Source organism: Musca domestica, unplaced genomic scaffold (assembly GCF_030504385.1).
Source record: "Musca domestica strain aabys unplaced genomic scaffold, Musca_domestica.polishedcontigs.V.1.1 24, whole genome shotgun sequence".
NCBI lineage: Eukaryota > Metazoa > Arthropoda > Insecta > Diptera > Muscidae > Musca > Musca domestica.
Window position 1 is genome coordinate 12,388,730 of NW_026712272.1, and position 13,095 is coordinate 12,401,824.

At 40.0% G+C, this 13,095-nt stretch overlaps 1 protein-coding gene across 3 annotated transcripts in view; it reads left to right on the forward strand.

Moving 5' to 3' along the window:
* The first annotated feature begins 496 nt into the window (after positions 1 to 496).
* Positions 497 to 13,095, forward strand: part of LOC101892930 (serine/threonine-protein kinase Pak-like) — a 52,211-nt gene continuing 39,612 nt past the window's right edge. Inside the window, exons 1-2 of one of the 3 annotated variants that reach the window (XM_059123293.1) lie at positions 497 to 790; positions 910 to 1,055. The gene's annotated coding sequence lies outside the window, so the exon portion shown is untranslated. Of the gene's footprint in view, positions 1,056 to 13,095 lie in introns of all 3 variants that reach the window. The other 2 variants (XM_059123292.1, XM_059123294.1) reach the window with 2 other exon arrangements.

A 13,095-nucleotide genomic window follows, 5' to 3' on the forward strand; every position in this document is an offset into this window, starting at 1 on the left:
AAATCTAAAAATTTCTCTCAACAAGAAACAGGAAATGAATATGGAATTTATGATTTCCCATAAAATTTTATATAAATGTTCGTTTTTTTGTAATTTTGCCCATTTTTATATGTATTAGATGAAATATAAAATATTTATATCATATTTATTTAAGTCCGATACGAAATGGACAATATTGGCGCATTCCTTCAGAACCTTCTCCATACAGAGTCAACAATCTGAATTATCATAACTGAAGTAACAAATTTAAGTCGTGTAACATATAATTATTATTCATTTTTTATTATTTTACATACTTTTTTGCTTTTTATTAGGTTTTCAATAAACAACCGATTCTCTCTTTCGATTTCCGTTATCGACAACACTAATTCGTTATCAATCGTTCTCCATATCAAAATGAACGCCGTTAACTGGAGAAACGCGGCAACTTCGTTATCTCACAATCGCCTTTCATTTTGTTATTCATTTTCATCAGCCATTCTTCGATGTCTCATTCGTCATGGAACGCTTTTAAATTTGTACATTTCGTACAGAAAACATCGGTGAATGATAATTCTGCTTAATAAAAATTAAATAATAATGCTAAAAAGTGACAAGTGATATTGTGTGTAACTTCAAAGAAAGCTAGAGAGGCGTACGCCATAATATTGTTGTAAAATTCATAAAAAATTAAGCAGAAAATAGTATTGTTTAAGAGAAAGAAAATTGTTGGCCATTTGTCAAAGTACGCCTTTCCTCTTGTGTGTGCCGTTTCGTTCGGGCTGTGTGGAGTGCTGCTGCTGCATAAAGTGTGAGTGTTCGTTCACTGGTGTGCGTGTGTGAGCAAGGAAAATTTTTTCCAAGATAGAAAAAAAAAGAATAGTGAAATATGATTAACTATTAAATTACAACTGAAAAAGTACCAACAAGATATTGTGGAAATAATTGACAAGAGTCGGAAGAAAAAAAATCAATCCAAAACGTGAGTGCGTGTGTTTTTGCAGTCATACGATACGAGTGCCAAAGGCAGGCAGCAGGCAGGTGAAAGAATCAACTAACCAACCAACAGCTGAAAGGTAAAAAGAAAATGCACAAAATACGAAAGAACGAACAACAGTATAAAAAAGCCGTACAAAGACGCCGCAATGAACAATTTTGTTGCAGGAAATTGCATTTGTTTATGATTTTTCTATGAATATATTTATTTAAAAACAAATTAAAGATTTCAAGAAATGTGAGGCATGGGTTGCAACAACACCAACAACGAACAATGGTCGTTTCGCGTTATATTTCTTTCTTCAAATTCTTATTGGATTTTTTTTCTTGTCAAATCTCAATCTCTTGGTTGCTCTCTTCTCTTGCATTGTGGTTTGTTCTTTCGGCTGAACAGCTGTCATTGTGTTTGCTTGCTGGCTGGAATGGAAATGTGGAAATGGATGATGGCTAGTTTTTCAACTTTAATTTGTGAAAAGTAAATTGTATTGGTTGGTTTGAATACTAAATTTTTAAAAATGGAAAAAACTTTAATAAATACATGAGTGTGAGAGTAAAAGAGTGATGAATAAATGTCAAGCATTTCTTTGACAAACCAGAGCAAAGTTGATCAGACAAAGTCAGGCCATTTTTTCCCTTTCGGACAAAAAGTTTGCCAAAGTATCCTTGCAAACTTTTGTGTGTTTCGTGTTAATAAAACGGCTACGTGGAGTGGAATATTTGCATGCTTATGCCAATTATGAAAGGATCAAATATGCTGGGCGTAACATTAAATTAAATAGAACATGTGGAAAATTGTAAAACAACTTTAAAATGCACCCTTCAAAAATGGTACAACTATTTGCTGAAATCAATTTTAACATCTAAAATGGCAAATTTGCTTTGTCATGATTACAATATGTATTGGATATTTATAGCTAAAATAATTTCCCAAACTTAAGACCATGGGTTTTGATAGATTTTAAGATATAAAGGTAATTTTTTTACTAGAAGACAATATTAATATGGTCATGTATAATAATACTTTTATTTATATTCCTTTTTAGAAGAACTCCATGGTATAGTTAATTGTTTTGCCATGGAAGAACTCATAGTCGAAACTTATCATAGATTCTACAAAGTATAAACTACCAATAAGAAATTTCTTTCAACCTGAGTGTCCGAAATGAAATTTAAACAACAAAAACAAACAGCGTAATATGTCCCTAAATTTCAGAAATGTAGTATTCTAGGCTTACCTTCAAAAAAAAATGCAACAAATTGAAATATTGAAATTGGATGAATTTTTAAGACAAGGATGTTCTAAGAGTGTGATAAAAGGTAACTTTTAATTCAATCACAAATTGTATCCCTATTTGTTCTTCTACTCCAGTTACCATCATAAATCTACAGGAGTGAGTAGGGTATGGGAAATTGAAGAAATTAAATTTCCTAATTATCATTTAATGCCCAATACAAATTAGAACCCACCGTTGTGTAGTTCTGTGGACTTCAAGAACGGTATTTATACTGCATTAATCATATTAAAACTTATGTAATTAGGCTCTTTGACATAGATCTATCTTATATATTTGGTCCTAACTCCTATCTGAGACGTCTGGGATACTTTTTCCTCTATGTGATGGATAAATGATTCTGACATTAGCACCCAATCAAGTTCGTCAATAAAAGCATGTGAATCTACTGACGTGTGGGATTCAGTCTTATGCATCAGAATTTTATCGTAGCTCCTGTGCAAGGTTAAAAAGCTACAAAGTGATCTCTTAAGCCAAGAGAAATGAGCCGAATTTCAAAGCTCAATTGCTTGTTGCTGGTCAACATGCTGGACATGTTTGCGCTCAGGACCACCAATCCAAACAAGTAAAGAAGCTGTAAGTTCGGCCGGGCCAGCTTTGAATACCCTCCACCATTTGAACGAATTTGACAATTTTCAAATAAATAAAAATTCGGTTAAAATTTTAAAAATTCCGAATGTAGCCGATATAGGCATGGGCAACTTTTGTCATAAGTCATTACAATACTCAATTGCGAAACTTGAAAAAAAAAAAATTCTGTGAATAATGAAGCTAAAATCATCAAAGTACCGAATATCGGGAAGTACCTTTATATGGGGGCTATACGAAGACGTGCACCCGCACAGACAATTTTCTGTCTTTGGGCTGTAGTATCCATTACGAACTTCAAATACCAAATTTGAAAGAATTCCGGTGAAAAAAAAAAACCATCAAAATACCGAACATTGGGAGGTACCATTATATGGGGACTATACCAAAACGTGGTCTTACGTGACTCATTTTCAAGACCATAACTCCTGCAGACATAATATACTTTTGAGTAAAATTTTATAAACCTACTTCATTTCGTTCGGAAGCTACTGTGATTTCCACAGAAGGACAGATGGACGGACATCACTAAATCGACATAGAATTTTATGCTGATCAAGAAATGTATATTTCGAGGTGTTACAAACGGAATGACAAACTTAATATACCCTCCATATTATGGTTGAGGGTATAAAAATGCGGCTACAACATCCCAATTCAGAACTATTCAGTTGTTGCTGTAGCAGCTTGTACTGAGGTGATCTTTGCAAATAATTTGCTTCTGCTTTAAATTGTAAAAAACGTCTGGCGTTCGTTGAGTAGTTTTTGCGGCACAGTTAAAGAGGTGCAGGGTGTCTATTAACAGAAGCCAAATACGAATTAATGCAGCTGTGCTATATTGCTTTCAGTTGATCTTAAAATGCTCCAGTTTGTCGAGACAGTTTTCGTTCTTATGCTCCAACCGATCTCCGGGAAGGTATTCATTCTACATTCTCGAGTTGCTTTCCTAATCACACCAGTATGGACACAAATCAGTCTTGCTTTGAAGGGATACCAGTCGAGGGACTCTCTTTGGATCTCTATTTTTGCTCTATTTCTAGATTATAAATGTCATTCCTAAAGCGCCAGGAGAATGTTGGCCAAGCTTTGGATTTGGATGGCTTCGACACCCCATATTGGGGTCATTTAAAAGCATTTTTTCGGCGGTTGTCAGGAGATTATTCTGACTTGTCAGGTCATCATTTTCCCTTGTGTAACAACTATTTTGGCAGATCACACCAGTGCCTTATAGATCGGTCTAGATCGTTTTCATCTCTCCAAGGGCTGCCGACAAGAGTCTTGAGAAAAATATGCCTATTTTTGATCTTATGGGCGATCGATTTGTACTGACCCCAAGGACTTCAGGTAGTTGGTATTCGCAATTAACAATCCATCGACTCGCAACTCGGCTATCCGTGCTGGACATATCGTTGCCATCGACTTGGTGGCGAATTTTTTAATATCCTTCATCAGAAAGAAAGCTTTATTTTGAAAATGCATTAAATCAGGGATTGTTATCAAATCTGAAATCAGGCTTATCTGACCTGTCATTTCTTGTCGCTGTAGAACTCGTACTTGCCCACAGTTGTAGACCCCGACATTAAGGCTGCTAGTAGTTAAATAATTTTTACGAAGGAGGACCACGTTTGCCGAAATAAAATCTCCATGAAAAGTACAGAATGCTGTTAGCCAGATAACATTACGTGTTGCTGACTAGGCAGTCCAATGATGGAGAATGCACCATCACGACAGATGCGTTTGGATTTCAGATGTCGACATCGGTGCAGCAATAGCTAGTAGTCGATTTCTAGAAGAACGATTGATATTTAAATGCTTTCTTAGAGAATCTTCTGGGACATTTTTTATGAAATGGGTATGCATATATTTCTAGATAATGGCCATTTATTGGATAAAGGATGCCAGGACTTCAGATGTTGTTGTTGTAGCAGTTTTACACGTTCTGTTATTTTTTCCGACTAATCTGGTTCTTCCTCAATGTCCAGGTTTAGGAATTCTGCTACCTTTATGGGCTGTAGCCATAGATCCTCTGGACGGAGTTGGGTAGGCTTGGCAGGACAATTAAACAAATGCAGCGTGTTGTGGGGGCCTGTATCACACGCTGGGCAGGCGTTCCGCACATCCTCATCAATTCGTGCCCAATACGAATTGAGACGGCTGCACCATCCTGAACGTAGTTGGGCCAAAACTACCCTGGTTTGCCTAGGCAGCCGACGTTCTTCAGCTGCAATGGATGGGGGGTGGACTCCGAGTATGGCATTCATACTGTAATTATTGACTACCTCTGTGACTGCATCAGTATGAATGCTATTCAGACCTGCTTGATAGGCTTCATGATCTAGAGGCTCTCTCTTATATCGCTGGACCTCTCTCTCTAGATCGTGCAGGTCCTTCCTGACACGCCTGGGTGGGGGAGTTCTATCCACCATATGGTGGTTAGGGTGACTCCCGCGATAACACCCAAGCAGGTACTGCAACGAAAGCATATGATTATGCTGACGTAAGGGAAGAACCTTCGTCTCCTCATGTAAGTGGTCCACAGGCGTCATGAGGAGGCACCCTGTTGCAGTTCTCAGGGCGGCATTCTGGCAGGTCTGAATACATTTCCACTGCGTTGCACTTGTATTCACCGACCACACTGGAGCCGCATAGCTAACCACAGACCGACCTATCGCTTTATAAGAGGTCAACAAGGTTTCTTTATCCGCACCCCAAGTGCTGCCGGCTAGCGCCTTGAGGACCTTGTTCCTACTTTTCATTTTATCGCAAATAGCTGTGGCTTGCGCGGAAGACTTGAACATGCTATCGAATGTGACCCCAAGAATTTTGGGGTAGTTGGTGGTCGGAATTATATGCCCCTCGACCTGCACATTCAGCTGTGTTCTCATCTCCGCAGTCCATGTGGTAAATAGTGTGGCCGTCGATTTAGTGGCGGATATTTTCATATTCCTCGCGTGGAAGAAGGCGGCAAGCTCCGCGAGATAATTATTCACCCTGACACATATGTCATCAACTACAGGACCCGACGCCATGATCGTACAATCATCCGCATAAGTTACGATCTCGATGCCGTCTGGAGGGCGCGGAATTCCGGAAAGGTAGAGGTTAAACAGTTCCGGAGATATCACCCCACCTTGGGGAACTCCCTGTTTCACTCTACGAGGCTTGGACTTCTTATTCCGGAATTCCACGTACGACTGGCGTCCACACATATAGTTGACTATCCAACGTTTCAAACTTGGCCGGAGGGTAGTGTTCTCAACGTCCTCGAACAGCGTGGCATGGTTGACCGTATCAAAGGCCTTTGATAGGTCGAGAGCCACCACTACTGTTCTGTGGCACGGCCTGTTCTGGTTGAGTCCTCGACTGATATGTGTGGATATGGCGTGCAATGCTGTTGTAGTGCTATGTAGTGGACGGAAACCGTGTTGATGGTTAGGAACTGAATAGCTTCCTCTGATACTGGGGAGGAGTAAGGCCTCGAGAGTCTTTGCTACTGGCGACAAAAGCGAAATTGGCCTGTATGATTCGCCTTTGCTGGCATCCTTGCCAGGCTTCAGTAGCGGGACCACCCTGCCCATTTTCCAGGCTTCGGGAACTATGTGGGTGGCTAACGACAAGTTAAGGACTTTGGTTAAATACTCAACTCCCGGCGTATCCAGTTGCTTCAACATTACCATTGATATTCCGTCCGGGCCCAACGCTTTAGATGACTTAGCGTTTCGGATGACATTCGCAACATCACCCATCGTAAACTGTGGAGGTACATCCTCGGCGGGAAGAGCTCTTATACGACGTAGTACTCTTCGCCTCGCCCTATCACTCTCGGGGTGCTCGACAAATTGGCGGTTAAAACAGCCAGCGCACCTCTTCGGATCAGTCACAGTTACGTCGTTAAATGTGACTGCTGTCCTATCATCCTTTTTCCCAGGGTTCGAGAGTGACTTTACCGTTACCCACAGTTTACTCAAATCGGTTCCGATGTTGCAACACTTCAGATGGTCTAGCCACTTTTTCCGCTTATGCTCCTGTACCAACCGGTTGACTTCCACTGTCAGTTCACTGACTCTGGGATCAGTAGGGTTGGTACGTCGGAGCTCATCACGCTCATTCGCTAATCCCGCTGCCTCTGCTGGGAAATTTGGTCTTACTTCGGGTATTCGACCAGCAGGTATATAGCGAGCGGCTGCAGCTTTGATGATGTCCCGGAAAATCCTTTCAGCTACCCGAACATCAGAAGGATTGGGCAGTTCTCTGAAGCGAAGGTTGGTGAACTCTCTGAACTCGGGCCAGTGGGCTTTCCCATGGTTAAGGAAAGTGCGGCGTTCAGAGGTTATGAAATCGGGCGATCTGCTGATGGAGACGATTATCGGGAGATGGTCTGAGCCAAGAGAAATGACGGGTTGCCAGGTCACGTCATTTATCAGACCGGGTGACACGATGGTTAAGTCTGGCGAACTGTGACACTCTCCTCTTATTCGGGTGGGGGCATCCTCGTTTACCGTGCAAAATGTGGAGCAGTCAATCTGCTCTGCCAACGCTGATCCCCTCTGGTCATTACCTAGGACGGAATGCCACAGCTCATGGTGGGCATTGAAGTCCCCTAGTACCAGGCGGTTATTGCCTTCCAAAAGTGGGCTTATATTAGGCAAGTAACGCGGTTCACAGCTATTAACCGGCGGGATATACACATTAAGCACCTCTACCTCGGCAGTACCACACTTGACTGCTACCCCCATACACTCCATGTACGGGTCACTAGAGACTAGCTCAAGCGAGATAGGTCTGTATTGAACAGAATGGTGTATCAGGAACGCTAATCCCCCACCTCCACTTCTGGTGCGATCTTTCCTCAATACGTTGTAACCATTGCAACGTTGTAAGCTACAATTTTCATTGAGCTTGGTTTCCTGCACCGCTGCGATCTTGATATTCCTCCGATTCATAAAATCCACTATCTCATCAATTTTACCTCGGAGTCCGTTGCAATTGAACTGCAAGAACGATGCATTGTCCGGAATTGGAACAGCAACATGTGGCGTTAAGTGCTGCGGTAAAGGTTGCTGTTCTGGAGACTGCGGGGGAGTTCCATACTCCGACGACGACTCGGAAGTTGACGACGAGGTCGTGGACTCACTGGGGACTACGTTGGTGCAGCACGAAGCAACATAGTTCCTATCGCTATAGTCTCGCAACCGGGTTAAACCGGAACAATTTCTAAAATGCACCCATCCTCTGCATCCATTACATCGCACCGAGACTGATCTATGGTGGATGGTGTTTTGGCAAACCGTACAGAACCATGGTCCGGGGTTTTCCTCAAGCCCGGCACGGACCAAAAGAATCCGGAGCAAGCATTCCGGGATGTGCTGCTCCCAAAACAGAAAAATAAACAAACACGAACATGTATACACTGGGTTGGCAGCCGCTGGCCGAAACTGGAGTGTTGTTGTTTCGGGTCAATCCGGTGTCGTAGAACCCGCTGCCGTGGGATTGGCAGATGTCGACTTCAGATGTCGACATAGGTGCCAGCGATACCAAGTAGCCCATTCCTAGAAGATCAATTGATTTATAACCGCTTTCTTAAATAATTTTCTGGTACACTTTATATAGAATGAATGCACATGTAATGATATATTTCTAGATAATGGTCGTTTATAGAAACAAAGGATGCTATTGAGGACATTTTCTAAAAGCTGTTTGAAGAGAAATGTTAAAAATTAAATACCTAGAAATGGTATCATCATTTTGCAGAGGCCCTTTGTTTTACAAAGTTTACTACTTAGCCCATTTCGAAGTTAAAGAAACGAACTTCACAAATTGTCTCTAGCAACAACCTGCCCACAATAGACCTTTTTATAGATACAAAACACCCCTCAAATTTCAATTGCCCGACAATAACTGATCATATGATTACGCATATTATACAACCAAACGAAAATCATTTCCATTCATAATAACGATATACCTTTTATGGTATTTCAAACATCCGTCCGTTTTCGTTTTTTTTTTTGCTTTCTTCCAAAAAGAAAAAACAACAACAATAATAACAAGCATTCAAATTGAAAAAAAGTAAAAAAAGTATTATCAACCAGCAGTATGGAGTGTTGAGTGGCTTGGCTCCCTGAATAACCCACAACACCGGCACCCAATCTACACTTATCATTCGAAAAGGTGTATTAAGTTCCGGTAACATCATTCCATGCCGTGACATAGACGACAAAAAGCAACGACATTCAAAAAGTAATAACCAACACTATTTCGACCAAGAGTAACAACAACAACATCATTCTCAGTTGCATTGAAACATTGCACGTTGCTGCCTGCTCGCTGCGGCTGTTTGCCACAGCTAGCTAATGCCTCTACTTATATTTTTTGTATGAATGGATGGATTCTTTTGAAGCAAAACAAAAAATAAAACTGCAAAACTTTGTTTCTCCACATATCGTCGTCGTCGTCGTCGCCGTGTAGTCATGCAGTCAATGCGATAAACAATTCCATTCTTCGATTTCAAAGGCGTGTCTCATCCAGGGGGGTTTTCTTCTCCCCTCTCCCTCTCTCTCTCTCCCCATGTGGTGGGCTCATGAATAACCGTAACCTTTGATGAGTAAGAAATTCGATTATTGCTGCCATTGAGAACTTGGTAGGTAGGTCGGTAGGTAGGTAGGTGGGTGGGTAGTCTATCTAAGACAGTAATTGTAAAGCAATTAACTTGTAAATTATTTATTGCTTTAAACGCCTCAAGCAATGAGTGTTCGCATTGCTAGTCATTCAGCAATATCACAAAATAAATATAAAATGGAAATTACACATCAGGGGATCATTTCCAAAGAAAGGATTCTTTTAAGAATGAATTTTTATACGGGAAGGATATATTATTATTTGTCATTCGGAGACCTTAAAGGTACATAGCTCTAAGCCACGTTAGAGGTTGCAGTTTTAATGATAAATGAACGAAATTTGGCATAGTTGTTGGTAGCTAACAAAAGATGTTTGGTATTGAAAAAGGGCTATATTGGTCGACATTAAGGTATAGGTCGAGTATAATTTTATCTCCCGATTTTCGGCAAATTTTCGAACAAATCATAATTTAACATTTCTAACATCTGACATTTCGGTTCTTGGTGTTCAGTCCTCGCAAGAAATGCTCGTCGTGGACATATCCATCATATAAGAAAACTTCCTCATTTTAAGGGTTTGAGGATAGCCAATTTGACCACAAATCCAGTTTTCAAATGGTGGAGAATAGGAAAAGTTCGGGACCAATAAATTGATCCTCTCAGCCTCCTTGCCACAGAAAGAGAGCAAATTTGTACCTTTTTTTAAAAGTATTGAAAATTGTGATCCTTTCGTTGGTGAGGCACCAGAAGGGATTCACAGGTATATATCATCTTCACAAGAGATCTGGTGTTAGCAAAAATATTTGTGTTTGTAAAATTGGAAGAAAATTTGTTTTTCAAAATCTCGAACCCCTTGTACCAGAAGAAATGATACCATCTTCTGGTAGAAGATGGTGTGTTGATTGTGTTGATGGAAAAATTGAGATGTACCAAGTCTGAATGGAATCGGATGTTAATTTCGCGTTTTAATAGCTTCATGAATATTTTAAATTTTGGCTCTTCTGGGGGAGTTACCAGAAGGAGCGAACCGATGCCTCCCATCTTCACAGCAGATCTTGTGTTAGTAGTAATAATGGGATATATGAAATATGAAGAGAACCGGATGCTTATTTCGGATTATATGTTCTTTTTGGCTATTCAAAACTTTGACCCTTTGTGGGGGAGGTGTCAGAAGGAATGGTCCGATCTCTACCATACTTATGACAGATCTTGTGTTGATGGAAATATTGAGATGTACCAAGTCTGAATGAAATCGGATTTTAATTTCTCGTTTTATGAGCTTCATGGTTACTCATAATTTAACCCTTTGTGAGGGACGTACCAGAAGGAGTGGACCGATATATTCCATCTTCACACCAGACCTTGGGTCAGTATAAATAATGAGGTGTGTGAAATATTAAGAGAACCGGATGCTTATTTCGGATATTATAATCGTTTAGGTTATTCAAACTGTGACCCTTTGTGGGGGAGGTACCAGGTACCGATCTTTACCATCTTTATAACAGATCTTGTGTTGATAAAAATATTGAGATTTGCCAAGCAGATTTGCCAATCAGATTTTAATTTCGCGTTTTATGAGCTTCATGGTTACTTAAAATTTTGACCCTTTGTGAGGGAGGTACCAGAAGGAGTGGGCCGTTATATTCAATCTTTACACCAGATCTTGGGTTAGTAAAAATATTGTGATATGTGTAATTTGAAGACAATCGGACACTTACATCACATTTTATAATTATTAAAATTTTGACCCTCTGTGTCGGAACAACTGGATGGAGTGGATCAGTATTGTATATTTTCGCAACTGACCTAGCACTGATGCAAATCTTCGGATTTGCAAAATTGGAGCAAAATCGGATTATCCTTTCTCTCTCTGTGCAGTAAATTATTTTCTTTGAAAATGTTGACATTTCGTGTGGGAGGTACCAGAAGGAGTGGACCGATATTGCCCATCTCCGAACTCGATATAAGTTTGACAATAATATTACGATGTATCAAGTTTGGATCAAATCGAGTACTCCCTTCGAGAGTTATCCTGCGGATCATCCAGCCAGACCGACGGATGGACATCGCTAGATCGACTCCAAATGTCTTGAAAACTAATTTGGTCCAAAGAGACCTAGGGTCTGAAACCGTTATTTTGATGAGCCACGTTTTGACGGTATCAAATCATATATATATTCTCTCTAGCCATATGACGGAAGGTATAAAAAAGAATGCTTGCAAGGTCTTTTTCTTTCCGAAAAAAAAAATTCACCTTGGAAAGGAGGGTATATTAACTTGTCATTCCGTTTGTAACATCCCTTAATATTCGTCGTAGACCCCATAATGTATATATATTCATAATCAGCATAAAATTCTAAGACCATTTAACGATGTCCGTCTGTCTGTTGAAATCACGATACAGCCCACATTATTTGACGTAGAGCGTCAAAATTTAGCAGAATTTTTGCCAGACTTTTTCACGGATTTGTCTGAAAATTGGTATTTGTTGGTCATAATGGGTTCTAGCTCCGGTGGCGAAACTTTGCATGTGTAGGTCCACGATTTGGTATAGCCCCCATATAACAATACCTCCCGATATTCGGAATTTTGATGATTTTTGTCACAATTTTTCATGGATTTGTCTAAAAATTGGAATTTGTTGGTCATAATGAGTTCTAGCTCCATTGGCGAAATATTGTATGTATAGGTCCACGCTTTTGTATAGCCCTATATAGCGGCAAATCCCAATATTCGGTATTTTGATGATTTTTGCCACATTTTCCCAAGAATATGTCTAAAAATTGGTATTTGTCGGTCATAATTGATTCTAGTGTTTCCATTACTCTAAGGTGGAGGGTACTTAAAATTCGGCGCGGCTGAACTTTATTTTCTACTTTTTATAGATCCTTTTTTCCAAATATTATTTTTTATTTATTCATAAATGTTTATTTTTTCATAAAAATGGATGCCATACTTTCATGAAAACGGATGCTTTTGTTTTATAACGCGTTCTTCTCCATCTACGCACAAGAAGTTAACCTTATAAGGATTTTGCTTCTCGAAGGAGTTTTCTTTTCCTCCTTTCCGACCAAAATAGTTGATTTTAAGGAGCCTTCCCTCCAGAGGTTTTAAGGACATTTTTTAGACCCGCTCTTTCCACAAAAACTCCTTTATGGGTCAATTTTCCAAAGGGACTTTTTCATCAAAAAATGTTCCTAGTTCCTATTTCTCCAAGAAATTATATTTATTTTTTGTATAAAGTCGAACCTCAATGGTAGTTTCCCCCATAGACTTAGTCCTCCAGCCAGACGCACCTGCTGTTGTTATTTATTTTGTTGGTTGCATTCGCTGCAGTATTTCTATGGCCAGTCAGTGTGTTTCCGCTAACTATGCCGTCGCACGTTGCACAATTTCAAAACAGCACAAATATTCACACAGGCACACACATACCCACAAGTGCTCACTAAGGTGTGCGTGTGTGTGTGTGTGAGTGGTGTAATAGGCCCTTAAGATTTCCACAACAATTTAAAAATATAAACCTTTAAGTAGGCTGCTGCTGTCGGCTGCAAAGCCATTTCCACAATGTTTATTGTTGTTGCTGTTGTTGTGGTTTCTTTCACCATTGCCAGTGTTGTTTTTTC